The sequence below is a fragment of the Amia ocellicauda genome, chromosome 6, assembly GCF_036373705.1.
Source record: "Amia ocellicauda isolate fAmiCal2 chromosome 6, fAmiCal2.hap1, whole genome shotgun sequence".
Taxonomy (NCBI): Eukaryota; Metazoa; Chordata; class Actinopteri; order Amiiformes; family Amiidae; genus Amia; species Amia ocellicauda.
Window position 1 is genome coordinate 8,865,159 of NC_089855.1, and position 9,158 is coordinate 8,874,316.

At 43.1% G+C, this 9,158-nt stretch overlaps 1 protein-coding gene across 1 annotated transcript in view; it reads right to left on the bottom strand.

The window, feature by feature from the left end:
* LOC136750877 (5-hydroxytryptamine receptor 1F) overlaps positions 1-8,892 on the bottom strand; it is a 45,180-nt gene extending 36,288 nt beyond the window's left edge. Inside the window, exon 1 of the mRNA XM_066706021.1 lies at positions 8,668-8,892. The gene's annotated coding sequence lies outside the window, so the exon portion shown is untranslated. The remainder of the gene's footprint in view (positions 1-8,667) is intronic.
* Positions 8,893-9,158: the final 266 nt, after the last annotated feature.

Below are 9,158 nucleotides of genomic sequence, written 5' to 3' on the forward strand. Positions count from 1 at the left end.
TTTCTTTGAAAATAGGGAGAATGCGTTCGACACGAGAAGAAAAGGTTCCTCCTCCAGATTTCTTAGCCTTAAACTGGGATGAAAAACAGCACGGAGAGTGAGTGCTGATTTACGGCACAGAAAGCCCCTTTTCACCATTATCAGCATCTCGGCACGTTTCTTTTTCTAGTTCTTTAAAAAGAACGATGACATTATTACAATCGCAGATATGTATCTTTTGTGCTGCCTTATTACCAAAGATGTACCGTCTTAAATGGAAGTATTTTTACCCTGTTATTAAGACAGCATATCTATGTTAATAACATACAACTAGAATTACTTAAACACTTAATTGGCATAGATGATCATTTTCCAATTACTCACATTTCTTTTTTAAGTTGGAAATATGTTTTCTTGGTGGTTATGCCACTGCAGAATAAAAATGTTCCTATAATGTTCTTTCAATGGTTGAACAGCTAATGAGATTCTATACCTTCTGAAAGCACATTCAGCCTCTACTGTCAGCCTGCCTGAGTCGGAGGGATATTGCATTTCCCTTCCCATGGCTGGTTGAGTGGCGGCCCAGATTTACTCCATGTCGCAAGCCTTGGGGAGTCACTTCATTCTGTTGTGGGGTTTATGTTTTGTTCATTTAAAGTTTTCTGTTGTTGTTTTTCTTAGTTTCTTGTTATGTTGTGTTCTTTGGTTGAACAGCTACTGTCGAGACAGTGTAGGCTGCTGTTGTGCAATTTACTGCACTGACTGCCAGCAATTAGTCATCTGAGCATTAGATTCACTGAAGGCAAGTTAAAGCATTGCCGCCTCAACATCAACAAAGCAACACTACCTTCACAAAAGCAGTCCATGTCGAAGACATGTTGGGGTGAAAAAAAAATCTGGCTTTTCTTAAACTAAATTACGTTTCTGTAACGAATGGAAAGACCTTTCTTCTGCGCCTGTTCAACACAAACATACTTCACCGTCTTCCATCAAACACGAGCGTCCGCTTCACTGCTGTGCAAGACCCACTTTGCATCATTCTCACAAGGCCGTACATATAATAAAATAATCAACAAGCAGGCTTACATAAGTCTAAGTGTCTCAGTTGCAGGCACAGCTGGAGCTCACAGCACAGGCGCTCAGACACACAACCCTGCCTTTAGAAAGGACGCAAAACCCGACCAGAACACAACTGCTCCACACAGCTCCATGCCCACTGTGCTAATTAATACCTGGCGGCTGCAGGGAAGGCTGTATCAGCCGATGCGCTCAGGACCAGGGAGGGTCCACTTGACGAGCCTTCGACTGCCACACACCTCAACAAAAAAGGCAAACAAAAGATTGAGAAGCGAGAATTGTTGTTTTGTTAAATCAAAAATGTGTTCACATATCCTAATTCACTGTCACCGCAGTGCTGATGGTTATTTTTGACTCTTGTAAGCGCCACAGTTCAGTCGGCTGTAATGGCGCTGTACCGGACGCTGGCATGAAGGGTCTCAGCCATGTGTCTCTCACCCACCCCGCGGTATTTACCAGCAGACCAAACAGACAGACGGGGGCACTAGCTCTGATGGGTGAGAAAAATGAATTTACTGCCCAGCAGTTCAGACAACAGCTGATTTGTCTATGTACACGTTAAACTCTAAAAGAGCAAGCAAATAAAATGATATATTTTTCTATATAAACAAACATTGCACACATAGATGCTTATCCATGGATGCTGTTTTTTTCGAATTAAGTATTTCTAATTATTAAAAATATTCACTTGTCAAAGGTGGGGGTCTCAACTCAAGACCCTGACATTAAGCACAGTCACACGCTCCTCTGAATGAGACAGACATGCTATGAGTTATGCACTTTAACACACATACACCTGCGCCATAACCACACCAGAAAGATTCCCGCACAGACCGGATGACGGTTACAGCACCCTGCCACAGCGCGCCTATCAGCAAACATCAGGACCCGCCTCGGGGCCACAGGGCCACTCTCAGCACATCCAGGACGAGGGAGACGGTTCTCAGAAAGCTGCCCCAGCAGGATGATTTGGTTGGCGTTGCATCATTATGAAGATGTTTTTGAACACAGTATTATTATACCATGATTTAAAACAACCATGGCAGCAAGGTAGGAAAGTTGTTTTAGGTTTTTTTAGGTAGTTAATTAATTAGGCTTTTATAACCACATATATACCTTCACTCAGATTAAAGATTAAAAGACATTTTCCACTGTCAGGTTTTGTGTTCCAGTTCAACAGTCATTCATCAACCCCTTTGTGTGATTTTTTTCCCCCTTTGTTTTGTTGATTTAAAACCGTTGTTTATCAATGGTGGTTTGCAGGGCTGTCATGCCATTACGGTTATTACAGTGATTGCCTGCTTGATGTGACTGTCTGTTTGAGGTATATTTATTTTATTTTCTCCCACTAGATTGAGTGTTTGTTTTCTTTCCTTTGTTGTTGAGTTTTTGCGGGAACGGGGCCCTGACATCGTTCCTCACGCTCATCCGCAGATTCGGCATCTACTTCCCTAAAACTGTGTAAAGGAGGCTTTTTTCACAATAATTATTCCTCTGGATAAAGACACATTCAAACCTCATTCATCTTGGTTTGACACCTACATGATGGTCTACTGCCTATGTATGCAAATACGGCGGCTGATTTATTTATTCAAGAGACACATTCATCTGGAAAAATAGAAGTGCATTTCAATTGGGTTTGTTGTTAATTTCCAAACAGTCCCCAATCATTGTGACATCTTTCTTCCACGGAGTCCCAGCTGCTCTGATCAGCAGCTGTGTGGCATGACTCTCTATGTTGGGCAGTGGTGGACAGTCGTGGTCCTGGGGGGCCACAGTCCTACGGTTGTGTAGGCCTCCACCTGCTCACCATCTAGGAACAATGCCTGTTTGGCTCGGTTGAACAAATCCTTGATTCAGTGAAGTAACTGAGATGTGACATGTGGCAAAACCTCTTGGACCGGGGGTTGTCCAACACAGCTCAAGAGGATTAACTTGGATATCACATCCCAGCCCAACCAAACCCAGTGGCGTGAGCTTAGGGACGTCTTCGGAGGTTGACTCCCTGTTTATAACTAACAGCTTGGTTTTGAGAGAGGGGTGGCACCTGTTCTCTTCAGCCTGATCAATCTGCCAGCAACACCAACCAACCAATCAATCAATTTAAGCATGCATATAAAACAGGGAAATGCAAATTAACTTGTTTCATCCCCCACATAGTCCTCACTTCCCAAAATTTCCCTTTTCCTCTCTGAATTAATTTCTGCTGGCCTATGTGGCCCATTAAGGGGGAGTCTCTTCGTCTTCAGTTCAAACTCAAGGGCCAAAAGGGTATAAAGCTCAAATAATTAATCTGGCACTGATTCTAATAATGACTCCCTTTACAGCGCTCTGCCCTCTCTTTAACTGTGAAACAACCCCACCTCAGTGTGAGCGCCTGCACTGGTGCCTGACTGAGACCGCTGGGCCAGAGCTCCAGGTAATGTGTAACAACGAGATGAGATTAGAAGACAGTCAGCAGGCAACCTTTTTTACAAGCAGGACGCCGAGGTGAACTGTATTTGGAGCAGATGTTGGATGAGAAACAGGGAAGATGAAGGAACAGAAGTATTTACAAGTTGCCACAGACAGACACAGGAGAGTGCAGGTGCGAGGCAGCCATCTTGTTTGACTAGTTTCAGACCAGTCTTAGCATTGCTCATTTTGTTTTAACTTTGCCTTAATTGAAGATTTTGTCAAGGACTAGCAGGAATTCTGTTGCAGGAGGAGCCAGTTAGGTGTGAATTGGTGGCAGGTAGACAAAAGCTACTTAAGGCAGCTGTTGAGAAAGAGCTGCACTGTTTCTCGGTTGACAAAAAGTTAAGCAGCTGACTAGGGAACAGGAACCAGGAGACTTAAAAAACTGTAACATTTAGAGGCATGTGGCCACTACATTGTCAGGTTTGCAGAATGATTGCCTTCCTGGATGAACTCATCCAAGAAGATTAATTTGTGAACGTTGCAGAACATCAATGGTAGTTTTCTCTGAAATACTTCCGGTACCACATGCATGGCCAGGGAGACGGGCAGAGATTAGAAAGTTCAACACGTGGTTGAAATCTTGGTGTAGGGAAGAGGGCTTTAGGTTTATGGAGCATTGATCTTTCTTCTGGGATAGATGGGACCTGTACAAACCGGACAGTCTATATCTAAACAGAAGGGGGGCTGATGCATTGGGAGAGCGTATGTGCAGAGAAATTGAGACTCTTTTAAACTAGGGACCAGGGGGGCAGGGAGCTCTGGGAGATGTTCCACTAAGGAAAGAAAACAAAGGGAAACTGCTAGCAGGAAAGTCCTGAAATGTTTGCACCTCAATGCCAGGAGTATAAGGAACAATATGTTAGACCTGGAAGCCACAGTGCTGGCATGTGACTGCATGTTGTTGTGACAGAAACATGGCTTACAGAAAATGATGGGGATGAATACAAGTTGAAAGGATACACAGAGTTTAGGAGAGACGGGCAAAATCGAAGAGGGGGTGGGGTAGCATTACATGTGAAAAATGACATTGAGGCAGAAGAACTCAAATTAGATCCCAGTAACGAAACAGAATCTTTGTGGGTCAAACTTTTGAACAAAAGACCCGGATGATTAGCGGTAGGAGTGTGTTACAGACCACCCAGCTCAGATATTCAGAAAGATGTTGCATTGTACAGTGTAATCAGGACTGCATGTAGCAAGGATGTGGCTGTTATAATGGGGGATTTCAATTTCCCAAACATAGACTGGGAAAGCCCAGTCGGGACTACAGATGCAGAAATAGAGATGGTTGAGATGGTAAATGACTGCTTTCTAACTCAATTTGTCTGGGAACCAACCAGAGAGAGAGCATGTATTGACTTGATCTTTTCAAATGGCCAAAATAGAGTCAGAGGGACACTAGTTAGAGAACCAATGGCAAATTGTGATCACAACATGGTTAGCTTTGAGGCATTCTTTCAAAAAACAAGGTCCAAGTCTAAAACAATGGTCTACAGTTTTAGAAAAGCAAACATTGAAGGTATGAGGCTGCACTTAGAAGAGTTAGACTGGAGCACACTGGATACAGATTCAGTTGAAATTGAGGCTCATGAGAAATTTGTACCAAAACTTAGCAAATTGAGGCCAAAAAACAGTGGCCAAAATGGTTTAATAGAAGTATGCAAAAAAATATAAAGAGAAAGAAAATGTTGTATAATGCAGTGGTTCCAAACATCCAAATATCCACAGTTAATTTAAGCAGTTTCATATTAAATAAATAAGCCTACCAAAAGGGCAACGACAAACATATTAAATCATATTTATAAAATATATTTTGACCACAAGTCCAACCTAGAAAAAGGACAAGAAGAGCGCAAGATAAAAACTAATTCAACATCTGTGCATTTATTCAGTTGCATTTCAGTACCACTGATAGCACTGCAGCTCAGCACAGGTGCGCATTCAGTCACAACCAGCATTCAGTCACAACAAGCGTGAAGTGACTGCCGCAGTTCTCCCTTCCTTTCTGTTGGATATATCATTTAAAAAAGTCTACAGTAGATGTTTAAATGTTACATTTTAATACATAATATTTTGGGGGGATAGAAATCTCATGGCACACATCATTGTGCCATGGCAAACGGGTTGAAAACCACTGGTATTGCACATACAAAAGGGATAGAGACTAAAAAAAATACAAAGAATATGATGAACTGCAAAGAGATCTTAAGAAAGGGATCAGGAAAGCAAAGAGGGAAATAGAAAGAAACATAGCTATAGGAGCTAAAACTAATGCAAATAGCTTTTTTCAATACTACAACAGCAAGAGGACAATAAGGGAGGAAGTGAAACATAAAGGGCAAAAATTGAAGTATCTTGGAAAACGAACAAGATGTGGCAAATGTTCTGAATGAGTATTTCACAGAGGTTTTTAGAAAAGAAAAGATAACATGATAACAGATAACATGCCACAGGTTGACAATCAGTCCAGTCAAACCCTAAGAGAGATCAGGATAAATGAGGAGGAGGTACTAAAGGGACTAGCAGAATTAAAAACAAACAGATCACCTGGGCCAGATGGGATATTCCCAACAGTACTTAAATAAATGAGGGAAATTATTTATAGGCCGCTAACTCAAATATTCCACATGACACTTAGAACAGGGGATGAGCCAACTGACTGGAAGACAGCAAATGTCCTACCAATCCACAAGAAAGGGGACCAGGAAATTACACACCAATCAGTCTCACCTGCATCACCTGTGAAATGTTGGAACAAATGATTAGACAGAAAATAGAGGAGCATCTCAATGAAAACCATATTCTTGGAGATAGTCAACATGGGTTTAGATGAGGCAGATCATGTCTTACTAATTTATTAAAAAAAAATGAACATGCAACTGCAGCTGTAGATCATGTGAAAGCATATGATACGATATACTTAGATTTCCAAAAAGCTTTTGATAAGGTTCCACACCAAAGACTGATCCTCAAATTGGAAGCTGTAGGCATTCAGGGTAATGTAAGTAGATGGATTATGAACTGGTTGATGTGTAGGAAACAGAGGGTGTCGATTAGAGGAGTCGCTTCAAACTGGAGTGAGGTTGTTAGTGAAGTTCCACAGGGATCAGTACTAGGGCCTTTGCTTTTTCTAATCTATATTAATGATCTGGACTTGTCAAATTTACAGATGATATTAAAATTGGTGGCTCAGCAGATACAATCTTGGCAGCACAGGTTGTTCAAAGGGACTTAGATAATCAGTTGTGGGCCGACACCTGTACAATGCACTAGTTAGAGCTCATCTGGATACTGTGGACAGTTCTGGGCTCCACACTTCAAGAAAGATATCGCTGCTCTAGAGGCAGTTCAGAGGAGAGCAACCAGACTTATTACAGGTCTGAAGGAAATGTCCTACTGAGAGACTGAGGAACTGAACCTTTTCACCCTGGAACAGAGGAGACTAAGTGGGGACTTGATCCAAGTCTTCAAAATCATGAAAGGCATCGACCACATCAAACCAGAGGAGCTTTTCCAGATCAGCAGGGACACACGCACCCGGGGACACAAATGGAAATTGGGCTTCAAGGCATTCAAGACAGAAAACAGGAGACACTTCTTCACACAGAGAGGCGTCACAATCTGAACAAACTCCCCAGCGATGTGGCTGAAGAGACAATTTGGGATCATTCAAAAACAGACTGGATAGGATCCTTGATCACTTAGTTATTAATGGACACCAAACGAGCACGATGGGGTGAATGGGCTCCTCTCATTTGTAACCTTTATGTTCTTCTTATGTTCTTATGATTGTGGGATGTGTGTGTGTGTGTGTGTGGGTGTGTGTGCCAAACATGTTTACTTTGACACATATGTTGAGAGAACAATACAATCAGCCAGCTAAATCATTAGTCGGCCTATATTAATGAACTCCACTCAGGAAATGATACACAGAACTAACAGCCAGCGTTTTTCAGCATCTGTTTCCATTCCCATTAAAATCTTACAAATATATTTACACCTTCAAACAGGGCTCACAGACTCTGAATTAGGGTCAGTTATGTGATGGGAACGTGTGGCTATCCCGGTCTCACAGCAGGATGCCCACTAATTGGTGGGAGACTAACTAAATGCCTTTGAGCTGCTGAAGAGCATTAAGAGAAAAAGGACCCACTGTGATATGATTTCCTACAACCAGGAGGATCTTCAGTCGCAAAAACATTGTGTTAAAATTTACCAAAGTAGAACACAATAATGTGTATTTGTAACACAATACTGGGTATTTTTAACACATTCATGTTTTTCCCCACTCAGAATTGCATTAAAAATACACATGATTGTGTTGTAATTTGGTAAATTGTAACACAAAGTTGTGTTGTCCTTGAACAAACTCAGAATGTGTTAAATTTAACACATTTAACACAAGAGTGTGCAAGTGTTTCCCCCAGTACAGGAGACTCACACACATCAGCTCCGCCGCAATCAGACATGCACCAGGGGCACAGCACAGCCACCAGCTATTCTACACATATGCTTAATCTACGACTAAGCTAGGAAGAGTAATTGTACTATAATGAAAATGCTCAACGAAAAGGAGAATATTTTGTCTTTGAATGTAAGGCGGTCACAATGTGCGCAGATCCCCGGGACAGCCTGCAGCCAGTGCAAGCGCAGACAGGTGAAGTGACTGCTCTGAAGGTACCTATTGAAAAGCCATGGAGATCCTGCAGGCGTGATCCCTGTGACTGCCCACGAACACAGCCAGGACAGGATCTTCAATACGTTTTTCATGATCATTTTAAAGACTTTCAGCCAATGAAGAAGGAAAACTGTGACAAACCTGCGGCCGCCAGTTGATAGACGCAGGGAAACAGTTCACAGCAGCTCCAGTGAAGGAAAGCTCTGCTCGTTTCCCGACGTCTCTGGATTGCGGTGTGTCGGTGTGAGACGAGCTCTCTCCTGCACAGGCAGCTAAAACTGTGAACCATCACTCATTCCTGTGCTTAACAACACGTCCTTGTTCCAGCACAGCCCTCACTGCATTCTGCTACAAACGCTCAATAAGCAGGGAGACAATATAGGATCATCATCATAATACTAAGTAAGCAAAGGAAGCCTTAGCCAGTTCTAAGTTCAAAAAGCAACAAGCTATGCACAGAATAAATAACTTACTTGGTGTGTTTTTGAGTCTTGCTCTTTAAATCCCGTAGTCCATGATTTTCCCAGCCCAGAAGTTGTCCCTGGCAGCTCCGTCCCTCTGGCACAGACCCACCCCTGAATCCCAGTGTACTGGCCGGGCTGGAGATGCAGCTGGTCCGCCGGGGAGGCAGTGAACAGACTCCGCTGAGGGCGCGCTGTGGAGCCGGGCGGAGGAGCCACTTGATGCGCACCGCGGTTAGTGCGCCTCCCCCGGCCGCCTTGAAGGCTGTGCCCCCCCCACCCGCTCCCACCCTCACGCTCAGCACCCGCGCCGGCCCTTTGATTGACAGCCTAACAATATCAAGGACACCAGCACTTTTACGCAGCGCGATGGCCCAGTCTCCAACGCATTTGGCACAGCTGGCATAATGAAGCATCTGTCCAAATATACAACGTGCATCGCTGCCTCTCTACACCCACTTTCAATCTCCATCCACATTCGTATTATTATTATTAATAATAAT